Below are 16,469 nucleotides of genomic sequence, written 5' to 3'. Positions count from 1 at the left end.
ATAGTTAAGCACATATTTTTATTTGAAAACTACCACTTCCCACACAAATAGTTTTCTATTATTTTTTTGCCCATTCTTTATGCTTGTGGAATTATGATGTGCTGATGGCTGCTAATTTAATTTTGAACATGAAATAAAATGTATACTATAATATAAAAGACATTATTAATGATAACAAGGTTTGCAGTCCCAACATATAAACTATCCTAACAATATTAAAAAAACCTTCCTGATCTTGAAAACCTTTTCTCACAGCTCTTTACTAAAATTAGAGTGCTGCAGCTGTGTTTAAACTGCAGCTTCTCTGCTGGGTGATATACCAATAACAAACCCAATGCAAATACTAGATGCTGCTTATGGAGATGAATCTTGATGAATACACTAATCTAGCCCATCCTACCACTTCCTATCTATGAACAACCAGGGTTCCAAAATTTGCACCAGTTCTGATGCAGGATTATTGAACAAAAATCAGAAGAAAGGAATAGCTAAATACAAGATCATTTAGCATAACTAGTAATTAAATGATACACCTGAGATCCATTGATGATATTTTCATCTTCTGGACAGACGACTTAAACACGCTCAGATTTCCACCACAACTTCAACAACTACCATTCATCCATTAAACTCTCTCTGGAACACTCCCATTAGCATGAATTTCCTGAACATCATGATCAGCTTCAGCAATGGAACCCTACAAACAGCTATATACAAGAAACCAAATTCCCAAAAAAATAAAAAAACAGAAGTTACTTAATGCAGCCCATCAATTTATGCATAAAAAATAGAATAATTTTTCAAAAGCTAATACAAGTAGCAAAATAAAAATATATAAAAAATGTTAAAACATGGGTGTGAGAGGCTCATCCTTCACACTGGCAACCCGTAATGCACAACAAAGGCTTGGGGCATAGCATGGGGTTCAAATTAATTTTATTAATAAATTAAAAATGGAAAAAAATCCAATATTTATTGGTAATAATTAATTCCGTTTCAGGATGGGTGCAAGCATTTCCCACCAAAAATAACAGCACCAGGGTGGTAGCCAAAAAGTTCTTTAATAAAGTAGTATGTAAATATGGCACCACCAAAATAATAAATTCTAACAATAAAAAAGCCTTTATAAAAAAAATCTTTACCACAATAATACAAGCCTTAAAAATTAAACAAAAGCTCCATATACCATACTGGCCTCAGTCCTCAGGCTAAGTAGAGTGCATAAATCACACTAATAAAAAAGCGCTCCAAAAAATAGTAAATCACACAAAAAACCTGGCCAAATAAACTGCCTCTAATTTTGGCTGCCATCTGCAGCAATACTAAACTAAAACCAAAAATTCAACCCTTTCAAATTCCATTGAAACATCCAATGAGCCTGATAATTAATCCTAATTATCTAATACAAATTTTTTTTAAAAAGGCTGTAATATAACCCAGCATAATTCTTTTCAATGGCTCAAACAATTACAGAAAAAAATAAAACCACCCTCCAGTATAGGGTTAATCAGGCCATCAAACACATAAACAACAAAATTCAAAAACAAAGGACCACAAAGGCACCCCTATAAAAAACAAAACAAAAAATGATATACTGTAAAATAAAAAATAAAAATCACTCACTAAAATCAAAATAAAAAGGTCCTTACTCCATAATAAACCAGCTTTGACCATTAAAATACCATATTTAAAAAACCCCAAATAAGTACATATTTCACAAATTAAATTGTTTACATAAATAATAATGTTTTAAAAAAATTCCCAAACCTAAGCACAAAGCGCTGCTTAACCACCACAATTTTAATCCACAAAAAATAAAACTTCAGCGTAAAATCTAGCTTTACCTGCTTCTCAAAACTCTTAGTGCCCAAATAATTAAAGCAATCATAAAAAAAAATGCAGCCCTCCTTATAAACCAACATTTAAAAAATAATTCATTCCCTGACAACCAATCATAAATTCCGACCCATAATCCAGTAATCCTCATAAAATGGTATAATAAAAATACTAGCCAAATCTTAAAACCCTTAAAAAATATCCATGTATATGCCTAAAAACAAACAACCCCCCCAACCTCCTTAAAATTCACCTTATAAACATCACAAAAATACCAAACCACTAAAAAATACATTAAAATTAAAAATCTCTATAAAAATACTACCTAAAGTTTCAGCTACCCACAATTACCATGTCAATAAAATAAGCCTATTAAAACAAAACAATACTTACAATTATTGTGGGGTACTATCCAATACCCTGTAATAAATTAAACCTATGGTTCCCAAACACATGCATCAAAACCTAAACCAAAAACTATGCATTCAAAAAAATACCCCAGTTAAATTAAAAAATTGTTTATAACTCAAAATAATCCAATAAAATTTTTATTAAATCCACTATTAATAAAAATAAAAATTAGTATAAATTAGTATAAACTCAATTAAGCATGTCAAAATTAAAACCCAAATGTTCACCCTACTCCCTTCCTATTATAACGGCCTAAATAAAAACACATCAACACTCCAATAGCCAAACAAAACAAAATATAATAAACACCATATACAAAAATTGGTTTAAAGTAAAAATTATAAATACTATAAACCTAAAAATATTTAAAAATAGATTAAGTTCCTTATCACAACTGCAAAATAGTCTCATTCACAAGCAAGCAAACACTACTATAAACTTAATACAAATAAAATTAATAAATAAAACTGCCTTAACTACAAAATGTACTAAAATTCAAATTCTTGGTTTAGCATCACTTAAACACAAAATGTTTTGGGTAAAAATATTCGGGTATTAACATATCTTTTAAAACAACAAAACAGGTCCTTGCTTAATACCAACAAACATAAATAAATGCAGTATGTTTCCAGCGTGCTTAAGCCTAATTTGTTATTATATAAAATTATTATTAAAATTGCCCATCAACAATCTATAAAAACAAACATATAAAAAATAAGCCCACTCCCAAAATTATCCATAAAATCCTTTTGACTACCCCAGAGTATGAATCAGTGGACTAAAAAAAATTTTAAAAAAATTATTAAACCCCCAAGGGTGTACAAAGTAAAGCCCTACAAAATGAGTGTGCTTGTCCCTACCTATCACCACAAAATCATGCAGCAAAACCACATAATTAAAAACGTATATATATAAAACAAACTAAAAAATTTAATATGTGTTTTGTACAAACAATATGTATGTGTTACATCCTAAAAAACAGTATTTTTTTAAAAATGCAGATATTAGCCAACCTGTCATAAACAGATAGCTAAGGGTTAATATCTCTTTCACCCGTAAAGGGTTAACAAACAGTGACCTGCAACACCTGACCAGAGGACCAATCAGAAAACAAGATACTTTCAAATCTCGGTGGAGGGAAGCCTTTGTTTGTGGGTTTTGGCTTTTGTTTTGTTCTCTCTGAGTCCAGGAAGGGACTAGACGTGCAACCAGGTTTCTTGCCAATCTCCCTGCTACAGCCTCTTATATATTCAGAATAGTGAGTCTTAAGTAGAAAAGGCGGGTATAGTCTTTTAGATGGTTTTGTCTTATATGAGAATGTGTAGTTTGCTGAAGTGTGTTAAAAATGTGTTTGCTGGGGGGCTTCTCTCTGGTGCCTATAAGCCTGAAGACCCTGTAAATTACAATCTTGTATTACAGAGATTTCTTATTTCTTTCTTTATAAAACCTTCCTTTAACAGACCCTGTTTGATTTTTTCCGCAGTTTGAGGCTGCAGGAAATTGAGTCTGTACTTACCAGAGAAGTGGGGGGAGAACGGGAGAAAGAAGGGAGGGGGAAGGGCGAATCCTTTGTTTAGATCACGAGTGAATCTGTATGCCTCTGGGTGAGGTGGAAAGCCTCTGTTTTAAGAATTCAAAGAGTGAACCCAGTGATCTCTAAGGGAACCCAGGGAGGGAAAGCTAGGAGAGCACTAGTGACGGGAAAGAGTTATACTTTCCTGTATTAAGATCCACGGGGTCCTGATGCTGGGGGTCCCCAGGGAAGGTTTTGGGGAGACCAGAGTTTATCAGGCACTCAGAGTCCTGATTGGTGGCAGCGTATCAGATCTTAGCTGGTAAATTAAGCTTAGAGGAATTCATGCTAGTACCTCATTTTTGGACTGTAAGGTTCAGACTGAGGAAAGAATACTATGACACAACCCCTAGTAAATAAATGTAAATATAATGTCCATATATTATATACTAGTAATCACACATACTATTTACCAAAAATAAAAAAAACACAAAGCACTATAACTGCCACCCCAGTTAATTTCTCTGTTATCCTTGCCCTTAATTAGCACAATCTAACTAATCACCTGTTGTCAAAAACAAAGGTGACTCAGTTTTTACAATAAACACAAAAAAAATATATAAAAAGCATGTCAGTCAAATATTACATGCAAATAACAACATGCTAAAAATTGCTAAATCTAAAAAAGAAATAAAAAATTACAGCCTATCACTGGTACAACATTTTTACAGGCTAGTCCCCGACCTCTAAGGGCATATTGTCCATTATGTTTCGCCCATTACTATTGTGTTAATATTATCCTGTGTTTGCTTGCTAAAAATGTGTTGTATGCAGGGCCGGCTCCAGGCACCAGTGAAGGAAGCATGTGCCTGGGGCAGCCAATATAAAGGGGTGGCACTCTGTCCGGTATCGGGGTGGCACCTCCGGGTCTTTGGTGAGAATTCGGCGGCGGGTCCCTCAGTCCCTCTTTTCCTTTTTGAGCTGACGCCAAAGTGCCGCTGATGAGGAAGAGAGGGAGTGAAGGACCTGCCACCAAATTGCCACCAAAAAATGAAGTGGCGCGATTATTGAGCTGCCGCCGAAGTGCCACCGATCGGCTTTTCTTTTCTTTTTTGCCGCCTGGGGCAGCAGAAAAGCTGGAGCTGGCTCTGGTTGTATGTGCTATTAAACAAAGAAAAAGTCTGTTAAATTATAATTCCAAGCTCAAATTGCCTTTCAGTATATTACTATAGAACAGTTGTATAAAATATGACCCACTCAAGAATTGTTCTTGAGGGGTCAAAAGGGGGATGTGTAGTAGTACGATTTTACGTTTGTATTTTGTATAATGTAGAATTAAAAATAAAAATAATAAAATAATAATGTAGCATGTATTAAATATATTAATGTGTGATTTTACCATATCCTGGCAGCCACCCTTTTTAAATAGCAGAAAGAAATGGCCTAATATGCCACTGGTAGAGATGCATCAGCCAGAATCTGTATCTGGGCTGATTTCAAGGCAGTAACAGACCTTTTAGAGTCACCACTTTGTTGCAGGTTTAGCAGTAAAAGAATGCAATGATTGTTTTTCTTTTGCATTGCAACTTGATGTTCTTGTTCAAAATGTTCTGTGTAAATCAATTCTGTTTTGTGTGTGAATGAGGAACGTGTGTGTTAAGAGATAAGTGTGAGCGCCATCACTGAACCAGATATTCTAGGGAGGAACCAAAAACAAACACAAGAGCACCAGAAGGCTGCAAGATGCCCCTATTGAAATGCCAAAGGAGGGTAGATTAATGACTCTAAAAATAAAACAGGCACCTATCAATGGGAACAAAATAGCTGTGATCAAAACCAGCATGGGATAACTCCCTAAAAGATGTAATAAAAACAAAATTAAATAAAATTAAAAAATAAAGAAAACAAGCACTCATCAAACAAAAATTAATTACAGCATAACAATAAAAATATAAACAGGGTGCCTTCCCATGAAACTTTGGGTTCATCCTGCCAAGACTTCCCCGGAGCATCGTGTCACGACCGACAGACTCCAGCTACGCCCTACCCGTGATCAACCTAGCTGGCCACTAGATTGATCTGGACTCTGGACTGGTAATTATATATTGACTGGTGGGACAATGTGTGTGTGTGTGTGTGTGTGTGTGTGAGAAAGAGAGAGAGAGATTGAATTCATATGCTAATTGTATTTTCAATAAATGCGGCGTATTGCCTTTTCCCCTGAAAAAGATCCAGTGTGCTTCTTATAAGCATAACAACCTCTCGGACACCACCAAGTATGAACGGTGGGAAGAGGCCCCCAGTACCAGGGGAAGCCCCCAGAGGTTCCAATACTGCCACTGCGTTTGCCAGTGGCCAGACGGCCAAGTGCGAGCTGTAGGGTGAGTATTGAAGTCCGATGCATAGGTCATGTACCGGTGCTTCTTCAGCAGGGTGAAGGATTCCCCTTTGGACTTTGAAGAGGATTCTTCCTGCAGACCTGGTGGTGTAGTACCTGCTTCCACCTCCAGGTGGTGCCAGGGAACTGGTGACCTATGATGGGTCGGAGACCATTACAATGGGACCAAAGAGAGTTTTTCTCTGGACAGTGCCGTGATGGTCGGTGCTCTGATGCAGCTCACCGCCTCTTGATCCCTTGTAGCCCTAGCTGGCAGGGAGCCTTGGGGACGGGTGGGATTAGGACAGACATCAGATCCTTTGTCACCAGGAAAGCCTCAGGAGTTGAAGGGGGCTGCAGGCATGAGGTCCCATGACCACTCCTGGGTGTCGGAGGTAGGTCCCAGACTCTTCTCGGTGCTCTTGGCGGAGTCACCGGAGCCAACAGTGGCTCTGGGGAGGATGAGTAGCTTGGCATGGATTTCACTGCACTAGTCATTCCCCACTTGTCCCTCTTCAGCACTGGAGAGTGCCCTCTCTTAGCTCCTTGTTTCTTATGCTTCTTCCTTGGCATCAGGGAGGGAGAACAGTGCTGGGAAGAGCATGGTGCCAGTGGAGCACTTCGCACGTAAGCCAAAGTGCTCAGCGCTGATTCCGAGCAACTCAGCTCTGAGGCCAGTCTGAGGGCTGCCTCCATGAGCAAGGCCTTCAGAAAAATGTCTTTTTGAGTGAGCAGTCTATAGTTGCTGCAGATCTAGCACTTCTTTCTGTACATGAGTTTCCCCAAGGCACTTTAGACAGAGTGCATGTTACTCACTGGCCTGGGCTTGCCACAGGAAATTGTGTATCAGGAACATGATTAAATATAGTGTAGAGATCCTTTTGAATGTATATTGACATCTTAGCCTTTGTCTACACTACAAACCTATGTCAGTAAACTACATCGCTCAGGGGTGTGGAATATTCATACCCCTGAGCAACGCAGTTATAGTGACATTATCCCTGGTGTAGACAGTGCTATGATGACAGGAGAGCTTCTCCCATCGACATAGCTACTGCCTCTTGGGGGGGGGGGGGTGGAGTATCTATGGCAATGGGAGATACTCTCCCAACTGCATAGATAGATAGAATCTTTACTAAGCACTACAGTGCCATAGCTGCACTGGTGCTGCAACGCTGTAAGTGTAGACAAGACCCTTGGTAACAGATGAAGGAAATCTCCAAACATGCTGAAATTGGTGATTTATTTATACTGTTGTATTCAGGATAAACTCTGACTGATGATCCAGAGAGCAGTCCATGGCCTCAGCTCTTAGAGGAGACTGAGACAGGAGTGAGGTTTTGGCCTAGATACTCCATCAGAGGTACAAGAATAATTGGACCTATTCCAAAAATGTGCTGTCCTGAGGTTGGCTGCACTCAGTTTGAGCACTGGTAGAGTTTAAAGACCTTGAGGTTGTTAGATACAGACACAATATTCAAACAACAACGGTCACGTTTTTAAAAAGGAAGCCTGAAGTCTGCATGTAATTACACTCTCACATAGGCAGTGGGTATCATAAGCTGGGAGAGCGGGAGCCTCCTCAAACAGACAGACATGGTCCCACCCACATTCCACCCAGGGCCGGCGCTTCCACTGAGGCAAACTAGGCAATCGCCTAGGGCGCCAGGATTTTCGGGGGGTGATGTTTTGCCGGGGGGGGGGAGGCGGCAGGTGGCTCCGGTGGACCTGCCACAGTTGTGCCTGCAGAGGGTCCGTTGGTCCGCGGCTCCGGTGGAGCTGCCACAGGCATGCCTGCGGACGGTCCTCTGGTCCCACTCAGCTCCGGTGGACCTCCCGCAGGCACGGCTGCAGCAGCTCCACTGGAGCCGCGGACCAACGGACCCTCTGCAGAAATGGCTGCAGCAGCTCCACTGGAGCCGCGGGAGTGGCGTGCCGGGCAGCAAAATGGCCGTGCGCCTAGGGCGCGAAAAGCTCTAGCGCCGGTCCTGATTCCATCCCCAGGGCTCAGGCCCCCTCCTGCTTCCCGCTTTCTGCAGCTCTTCCAGTGCCATGGCCTGGGCTGAAGCTGGGGCCACGGGTGCTCGGGACTGGGTCCACACCACCCACCTGCCACTCTGGGGCTGAGGCTGTGGGGGCTAGGGCCATGCCGCCCAGTGTTCTGGGGCGGGAGGCAGGCAGCTACCATGGGGGATTCTGGGCGCTGGTGGGGGGGAAGAATGGGAGGGACTTGGAGCTAACCTCCCCCAACTGGCGGTTCACATGCCCTCCCTTGCACTCTTCGGTTTATATGCATAAATACTGTGACGATGTATTTGGATTAGGTGAGTGCAGACACAAATACTGAGCTAAGTACTTTATTATACACCAGGGGTTGGCAACCTTTCAGAAGTGGTGTGCTGAGTCTTCATTTATTCACTCTAATGTAAGGTTTGGCGTGCCGGTAATACATTTTAATGTTTTTAGAAGGTCTCTTTCTATAAGTTTATAATATATATTTAAACTATTGTTGTATGTAAAGTAAATAAGGTTTTTAAATATTTAAGAAGCTTCATTTAAAATTAAATTAAAATGCAGAGCCCCCCAGACCGGTGGCCAGGACCTGGGCAGTGTGAGTGCAACTGAAAATCAGCTCACGTGCTGCCTCTGGCACGTGTGCCATAGGTTGCCTACCCCTGTTATACACTCTCATTATCCCATTTTAAACAAAAATATTCTCAAGAAACAGTACTCCTTAAAATACTTCATGAAATAGTGTATTTTGATCTTTTATAAAACATGCACAAATATTCTGCATACTCATTTCTTTGAGTACTAGAGAAGCAGAGACACAAGGTGGGTGAGATATCTTGTAGTGGACAAACTTTTAGTGGTGAGAAACAAGCTTTTGAGGTGACAGAGGGTTCTTCTTCAGGTATAGGAAATGTACTCTGGGAGGGGGAGGGTCCCAGAGCTCAGGTTCCAGCCCAAATCCAAACATCTACATTGCATTCAGGGCTGTCCCTAACCATTTTGGTGCCCTACGCAGCCCCTACCCCACCCCCCGCGGAGGGATGTGTGTGTGGCCCAAGCCTCCGCAGGGGGGCAGAAGCAGGCTTGGGAGGTAAGGGGGAAACCACCCCCCAGCACAACCCAGCAGAGCGGAGTGGGTGGGTTGCTCCCCTTCCTGCCACCCAGTGAGTGAAGGGCAGGCCGGACCCCACACTTATGGGGTGGCGGGAAGGGGACAGACCCAGCCCCCGCCCACTCAACTCTGCTCCCCTGGCTCCCAGCCTTGGGACTTGGGGGGCAGGGGGACACTGCCCCCCAGCACTCACCAGCAGCATGGCTGGGAGCCAGCAGAGTGGATCGGGCTTGGGCCAGGTCACTCCACTTACCATCGCCCACTGAGTGCAGGGAAGGCCCGATCCCTGCTGCAGTCCTCAGGTGAAGGAGTGGAGTGGGTGCGGAGCAGAGGTGGGAAGAGGCAGGACAGAGCGCAGGCAGGGCTATGGGGAAGAGGCGGAGCAGGGCTTGGGGGTGCGTGCAGATTTCCTGGACAGCTCAGCCGGCTGGGAGATCGGGCTGCCCACTGGACCAGCACGCAGCTGTGTAGCACACCAGGAAATTTGGGGCAATTTGGCGTCCCAAATTTCCTGGTGCCCTACACAGCTGCGTACATTGCGTATGGGTAAGGATGACCTTGATTTCAATTAGGCATTCCCTTAGCCTGAGTCAGCTAGCATAGGTCAGACACCAGTGTTTAGCTGCAGAATAAACATACAAGGTGAAACAGATTGTTTAGCATAAGTAGTTAACACATATTTCAAGGGACCATTCAAGGTGAAATGGCCACCTCTCCAGTGACAGCGGGGAAAGGAGAGGAAAAAGCTGAGGGCGGGGCGGGGGGGGGGATAGTGGGTTACAGATTGTTGTAATAAGCGATAAATCCAGTGTCTCCATTCAGTCCAGGAATTTTAGTGTCTAGCAAAGAGTAGCAGAGAACCTCTCTGTTCCCATCATCACTCTTTTTTATTATATATATATTTTAAACAAAGCTGGTGAATTATGCACTTCAAGACAGTCATGGAGACCAAATGTAGAAGGTCTGGCTGCCTAGTGAGTATGTCTTGAAAATGAAAGATTATTTTTCAATAATGATTTATGCAGCTCATCTTTTGTATTTAGGAACTCCTGCCATGAGCAGAAAGATAGGCCTCATTATTCCCTTGTGAGGATTATGTAGTTAAAAAGCACTGCCATCTTGTTCTCAGTAAAATCTCATCAGAAGAGTCATTTCTGAGCAATTTCAGTAAAGACAGCACTTGAGAATAAGTTCTCAATAAAAGAATTTTTTCATTTTAAATAAAAACAGCTATGTAGCAGTTTTTAACCACTTTGAAATGGGAAACCTCACTGTTTGCTGGTGTTCACACGTATTTAAGAACCAAGTCCAGTGATTCTTTCAAAGCTTTCTGTGTACAAAAGAAATACTGTGCAAGAATCTCAGCTTACACTCCCAAAAGGTTTCCTTTAAACTTGACATTATAACTCTTGCATTTCCAAATGAATTCTAAAGTCTTTTTATTAAGCATTTTGGATGTAATTACTAGAAGGGAGTCCCTAATGAGATATGGGAATGTTATAGAAAGTCTGAAAAAAAAATAGAGAATCCATCAAACATGAAAAAGATTGAGTAAAAATAGAATAAGGCTGTTCAGTCTCTGGAAGGTATCAAGGAGGTTTCCCAAACACGCAATCCACTGTACCATTTTGAAGATATAGGCTAAAATGTTACTCAAGTTTTTACATGTAGAGAAATAATGCCATATTTTCCTAGGGGACATCTTATGCATTTTTTTAGGTTAACAATGGCTCTGAAACATTTACATGTATGTTATGCACACTCATGAAGATGTGCTGAATACATCACTGTACAGGATTTAATTAAAAAACACTTTTTTTTATCATGAGTCAGAAATTTTGCAAAAATGACCTATTCATTCACATCATCTCACAGATTGACAGAATTCAAGTAAACTGAGTCATATAATTACAACTGAAGGAAATAAAACACAAAAATTATAGAACATTTAAAGAAAAACAAATGCATAAAAATATATGTGAAATATGTACAATAAAAAGAGGAACTGGTATTTGAAGAGACATGGGAAGTAATGTGAAGAAAGAAATATCAAAGTGAAAAGTAAAAGAAAAATAATGAAGTAAAGAAATGAAGACAGGAGACACTGAAAACATACTATAAAGAAAAGGGCATCACAAAAGGAAAAGAACATAGAGTAAACAAGGTATGAAATAAATGCAAACACATAAAAGCACATTATTTTATGTAGGGTGTAATTCCTGACTATGATTGGTTTTGGATCATTTTTTTATTACACGTAACTATTTGAGTTTTGAAAAAACAAAAAGGACATCATGGGTGATGGAGTATTCACCCCACACCAGCCTAGAAAGGATTAAGGAAGGCGAGTAAGAGCCAATTAGTGTGATAGGCCACATTTGAAGGATTTAGGTTGGAGAAGCTACCCCTGACTGGAAGGTGAAGCTCAACTAAGCAGGCTGGGCTAATATAAAGTGAAGAAGCTGGCAATAGAATTGGGGACAGTGAGAAAGTTTGCACCTACCCTATGTATTATAAAGGAATGGAGGCAGTGCTTAATTTTTAATGAACGAGGCTATGGATTGCCAAGCCCCAGAGTGCTGGGGCTCAGCCTTGACACAAATTAAGCACTGGAAGGAGGGAACCTCTGGAAAAAGTAGAATCCCTAGGAGCTGCCCCTGAGGGCACGGTCTACCCTGAAGAAAGCAGAGTGGAGAAGAGAACCTGTGGAATGTGGAGTAGGAAGCAGCTCAAGAGATAGCAGCAAGGATGGGGACTAAGCAGACCTTGGCAGTTCAGCGGAAGCTCAAGCACTCCTTTCTTTGGCGGCATTTCAGTGGCGGGTCCTTCACTCCATCTCTACTGCTTTGGCGGCAGCCCAGTTGGGTTTTTTTTTCTTCGCCACTTGAAGCGGCAAAAAAGCTGAAGCCGGCCCTGGTCAATGAGTGGGGACTGATGAGTTTTTCAAAAAGAAAGTTACCTCTGATCATAAACTTTGAATCCTTTGGGTTTTTTTAAGAAGTTTATTTCAGGCATCAAGTCTATATGATGAAAAATCTCAGGAGAAGTCTTATTCTAGATAACACTCAGTCCTGCCATGAGTGCAGGGCACTGGACTAGATAACCTCTCGAGGCCCCTCCAGTTCTATGATTCTGCATTAAGACAAAAAAAGAAGTGGGAGGCGGCAGGGAAAATGATTTGTGGTGCAAAAGCATAATACAATCTATCACATAAAAATACCAGTATGTGTTACTATGCAAGAAGCAGCAGTATTCTGTAGATACTGCTGCTAGTGTTAATAAATTGAGGTAAAATTCTGCTTTAAGAAATGATCATGGACTTCATACAAGTATTTGATGTTTGAGGAACTTGAGGTCCAAAATCAGACTATTTCAAAATCATTATGTAGCCATAACCCTCCCTGCTGTAACAAGGATCAATTCAAATCTCTGCATTCCAATTTTGTCCAGCGTGATTCTTTAAGTGCTGCTGGAACTGTGGGCTTTGGTGTGAAAGCAGGCCTAATGATTCATGACCCTCTTGGCTAGTGACAGTAAACAGGGAGATACTGGGACCATTGCTGGGGTTGATTGCTAATCCCAGCTGCTTAAAAAGAAACAAACATCAGATTGTAACATTGTATTGAGTTGTCTCTTGTTTTGTCAAGATTGGGAGCAGGGATGAACATTGGTTTGGGACAGCTCCATGCTATCCAGAGTCTTTAGGTCTCCCTGACCTGTTATGTTTCTGGCACAGACCTACCTCCTCTTGGTAAAAGATGAAGACAGGGGATCTTGGTATTTTCTGTAGGGAGCACACTTCATCTTGTCTCCATGAATTTCACTGGCTAAAATATTATTTCAGGGTGAAGTTTAAGGTCTTTTTTTGACCTAGTAGACATTACATGGAAAACCCTCATGGAAGGCTAACTAATAAATGTAAGAAGAAAACCTAGATCACCTTTTGAGGAAATATCCAGAACGGAAACAAAACTGCTTTGGCTACAAGTCCACACTACAAACCTGTGTACCACATATGTCCTCTCTTTTAGATCCTGTACAAAACATCTTTTGGTTAACTTTCCATCACTGATCTCTCCCACCCCCTGGCCTTCATTCCAGACACTGTCCCCAGTATTTAATAAATGAAAAAGGTACTAACAAGACAAGAATCTAGCAATGAGCATAATTCATGGTGTCATTACTGTATAACCCTCACATTTCTACATCTCCTCCTGTTTCCTATGATCTCCATAAAGATCTTGCTGTGCTAAGTAACTTAGGGTACATCTACACTGCACGATTATTTCGAATTAGCTTAATCCGATATTACAAAACAGATCTAATAAAATCGGTTTAGCATGTCCACAGTGGGATCACAAAATCGATTGTTTGCGTCCATGGTCCAAAGCTACCATCGATTTCAGGAGCGGTGCACTGTGGGTAGCTGTTCCTCAGCTATCCCATAGTTCCCACTTCCGGGTTGAGAGCACAGTGCGTGATGGGGCAGAAAACATCTGCTCTTCACCGCAGCAGCATCGCGTCTGCCAGCAGCATTCAGTACACAGAGGGTGACATTTACAGTACTCAAGGAATTATTTATTTTACTTTTCTTTCACGGTCGGGGGAGGGGAGGGACTGACGAGCTGTTCCGTGAACCATGCAAGACACCGTGTATTAAGCTACAGACATTGGGCGCTCAGCCAAGAATGCAAATAGTGCTGTGGAGAATGGTAGCTGTAGTCCTCCTTAAACCCCCTCCCTCCCTTCCTCCCTCCATGACCATCCGTTTGAGTCTCTGGCTTCCCGTTACGGTTGTCACGCACTGCTGTGTATCCTGGAGTTTATTTTTCAAACGCTTTGGCATTTCCTGTTCTTTAACGGAGCTCTGATAAAACAGATTTGTCTCACCATACAGCGATCAGATCTAGTATCTCCCGTAAGGTTCAATGCAGGAGCTACTTTTGCATTTGAACTGCATCTCCACCCGTGCTGATCAGAGCTGGACACGTGAAAGCAGGAAATGTCATTCTAAAGGTCTCGGGGCTTTTCCTGTTTACCGGCACTCCGCATCCGAGTTCGGATTGCGGACCAGAGCGGTCAGTGGTGCACTGTGGGATACCTCTAGGAGGCCAATAATGTCGATTTCCGTCCACACGAACCCTAATCCGAGTTATCACTATCGAATTTAGCGCTACTCCTCTCGTCTGGGAGGAGTTCCGAAATCGATTTAAGGAGCCGTTTAACTCGATATTAATGACGACGTCATGTGAACGGGTACAGCGTTAAATCGGTATATCGGCCATTAAACCGATTTAAAGTCGCAGTGTAGACCTGGCCTTAGACTCTGAATCCCTCGTATAGTACCATAAACACCTAAGGAGTTGTATAAATAAGACTACAATGCAAACAAACACTTAAGGCTTCAGACTCATTTAGTCCTAAATTATTTGTTAGTATGACCAGAGAGATTTAAATGCAAGATTAATTCTTACAAAGTCTGTTAATGGTATCTATTAACTAACGTGTATATTATTAATTGTAGATATTAACTCTGTGGATGATAAAAAAGGAAAAACCTAATTGGACAAAGGAGATTCATTTAATTAAAGAGAGCAGAACATTGTAACATCTTGTTGGACTGCTCTGAATGACAGGAAGACTTCTAAACCAAGTTTTATACAATGAATGCTTTCTTTACAGTGAAGGATGTGGGTTTGCATCTTTGTTACCTTTCTGGATGACTCTTCTCATTCTGCACCAATATAAATGAGTAGAATCTCTAGAAAACTCAATAGATACACCATAATAAAATCAGTGTTAATGACAGCAGGAATGGATGGACAACTAGATAGGAAAGACAGACTGACTGCTCTTGAACTTATATGGGGAAATACATCTGAAATATATTAAACTGAATTAATACAAAAATTAAGTGCATAACTGTGCATTTTAAAACATATTGGCATACACAATGAATTAAAAATACTAAACATGTACCAGACTCCAATATATTGTGACAGACCCAGAGCAGGGGGTACAGGAGTCTGCTCCTATTGGTATCCAGAAGGTGGGGGGGTGAAGCCCGCCCACTTCTAAATGACCTCCCCCAAGCCTAAGGGGAAGATCCACAGGTCTGTGACACCAAATAATTCCTTGAGACAACTAATGAAAAAACAGGATTGGGAGTGAGGTCATAGGGCTAAACCAAGGAAACCTAATGGGGACACCGAGCAGAGAACCCTTGACAACGCCCACTGCTCCTCGAAGGAGTCAAGGGAGCCAGTGGATGCCGCCCAGAGGAACTCTGCCCGGATGCGTGACTGGACGGAGGAGCAGAAATAGGCCCCACAGTCGCAGGAAATCCCATCGGCCAACCTCCTCTCCCTGGTTTTGTAGATGGCCAGTTTGGCCAGGGACAAGAGGTGGTTGATAAGGAGATCCTGCGACTTTGTGGGGCCACGAATGGGAAGCGCATAGATAAAAAGGTGAGGGGAAAAATGCAACCAAAAACTCAATAAGATATTCAAGAGGAGCTGGAACAGGGGCTGCAATCTGGCGCACTCCAAATAAATGTGCGCCAGGGTCTCTTTCACACCACAAAAAGGGCAGGTGTTGGGGACAGGGGTGAACCACGCCAAGTACATGCCCATGCTCACGGCCCCATGAAGGAGCCACCAACTGACATCCCTGGCAGTCCTCGGGACCAGGGCAGAGTATAAGCTGGCCCACCGGGGCTTCTCACCCTTGAGAGGTGGCAGAAGGTCCCACCATTTGGTATTGGGGCAGGACGCGAGGGTGAGGTAGTGAAGAGTGTGGAGCACGAGCGTGTACAGATGTTTCCTTGGCGCGGTCTGGAACAGAACTGGCTGCAGATCGTGCAGCCGGCTTGCAGTGAAAGGGCGGGGGGGCTGATTGGGTCCACGGGGCAGAGGCCCGATAAAAATGTCCACGGGGCCTGGGGTGGAGGGTGGGCAGAGAGTGCCCTCTCACAGGAACCGGTCGAGGTAGGCCCAAGCAGCGGGCTGTAAAACGGCCTTCACATCCTGAAGTACGCGCTGGGGAGTTCGAGGGCTGGAGAGCCCCATGCGCTGAGTGAGCGTCAGGGGATCCAGCCAGTCTCCCCGGTCGTAGTCCAGGAGGTCTCCGACCCTGGTGACTCCCGCCAAGACCAGCCTCTGGCGCACCGCGGGGGACTCCGCCACTTGCACACGAACCTGGAGGTTGTG

Source organism: Chelonoidis abingdonii, chromosome 15 (assembly GCF_003597395.2).
Source record: "Chelonoidis abingdonii isolate Lonesome George chromosome 15, CheloAbing_2.0, whole genome shotgun sequence".
NCBI classification, from domain to species: Eukaryota; Metazoa; Chordata; order Testudines; family Testudinidae; genus Chelonoidis; species Chelonoidis abingdonii.
The sequence above is the reverse complement of the archived record's forward strand: the minus strand, read 5'-3'. Positions refer to the sequence as shown.